Source organism: Sinocyclocheilus grahami, unplaced genomic scaffold (genome assembly GCF_001515645.1).
Source record: "Sinocyclocheilus grahami isolate Dianchi unplaced genomic scaffold, SAMN03320097.WGS_v1.1 scaffold730.1, whole genome shotgun sequence".
NCBI lineage: Eukaryota > Metazoa > Chordata > Actinopteri > Cypriniformes > Cyprinidae > Sinocyclocheilus > Sinocyclocheilus grahami.
This window is the reverse complement of record NW_015505909.1, coordinates 448,002-449,612: the sequence shown is the minus strand read 5'-3', so window position 1 is coordinate 449,612 and position 1,611 is coordinate 448,002. Positions and strand designations below refer to the sequence as shown.

Genomic DNA, 1,611 nt, shown 5'->3' with positions numbered 1-1,611 from the left:
CACACACACACACACACACACACACACTCTCTCTCTCTCTCAGTGTGCGTCATTTGGAATGGCGTCACGTGGGAGTACAAAGGCAACGCTCGCGCTCTGCACAAACAATTCGCGACTCGGTCTCGAGCTCTCCGCCTCTGAGGAGATACTTCGCAAAGAACACCGGTATTTGTTATTTATTAATTATACAATCAAATGAAATCACGCTCGTCTTTGTACTGTTTATCATGGATTCATAGACTAGAAAGGAGGGCTGAAAGGAAACAAAGGAAAGAAAAAAGACAGACCAACTTGTTCCGTTTAGAGATATTCTCACCCAGACCATAGTTTCTTTCTTAAGAATCGTGAAGTTTGTGTCGCTGGGCTGAGATGGAGAGCAGGAGTGCGCTCAGACGGAAGTTTTCTCTCCAGACATCCAAACAAAGAGCATCTCATCGACTGGATTATCAAACTACAGAAAAACAGCTTTCAAAGCAAAGTGTTAGCGAAAGTGTCCTCCGCTGTGAAGCGGAGATATGATGCTGCGCGTGAGATCTGCTTGTGCGTAATGGACACCTAACACCAGGAGGAGGATCTCAGCGGACAGGTGTGTGTTATCGGTCAATACAACGTTCATGCTAAGCTTTATCATTCACTGAACCGCAAACCAGTAAAAATATATGTGGATTTAGTGAAGTGTAGATCATAGCAAACGCGTTTTCGTCAGTACGCACAGATTTCAAATTTATTTCTTCACTTCTGCCATTTTCTCTCAGTTATTCTTATCTACTTACATAGAAGTGGTTCTCTTCATCTGTATGATGCGGTAAAGGACATGTTTAGCAGGTTTGTTAAAGGTCAGTATCTCTCCATCCGACAGATGAGCAGATGAAAACAAGACCAATATTGGAGCGCATATGATGGATATGATTGGGCCGCAGAGGCTTCTGCCTCCCACACACACACACACACACACACACACACACACACACACACACACACACACACACACACACAAAAAAAATGATCTGTGCTTATGAACAACAGATGATCGTGGGTAGTCATATATATTCATGCAAGCATCTAGTCAGCCTTAAGACAATCTCTCAATTTATAAATGGATTCTAATTCATAACAAAATGAATAATAAATATATGCACTTGTACATCATGCATATGCACATATACAAATTTATCTTACATATTATATAGCATGTTTATAACAAACTGTGAGGATCTTTGGGTGATTTGGGGATGTCTTAATAAAGTCCTAAATATATCTAGACCATAGAAAGGTCTATTCCAGGGTTTAACACAGAAAGCCTCTTAGATGGAGAATTCTTTGCTAGATAAGTAACTGTTTGCTCTTTCTTTTTTTTAACCAGTTTTTAGTATGAGATGAATATTCTCCCTGTTGACTTTCTTAATTCATGGTTTGAGGCTTCCTGTGGGATTCTGTTTAGTTGTGATTTGGGATGCTCCGATCAGGATTTTTGCAGCCGATACGGAGTACCGATTTCTTGTCGTGATCGGCCGATACCGATGCCGATTCTGATGCTTCAAGCTTTATGTAGACGTTTCATCGGGTGCACGCGCCTGGGCCGAAGTTAACTTCCGGTCTGTGTTTGTTCAT

General features: G+C 41.4%; 1 protein-coding gene across 1 annotated transcript in view; it reads left to right on the top strand.

Moving 5' to 3' along the window:
- Positions 1-121: 121 nt before the first annotated feature.
- Positions 122-1,611, top strand: part of LOC107560495 (transmembrane protein 200A-like) — a 17,198-nt gene continuing 15,708 nt past the window's right edge. Inside the window, exon 1 of the mRNA XM_016244693.1 lies at positions 122-586. The gene's annotated coding sequence lies outside the window, so the exon portion shown is untranslated. The remainder of the gene's footprint in view (positions 587-1,611) is intronic.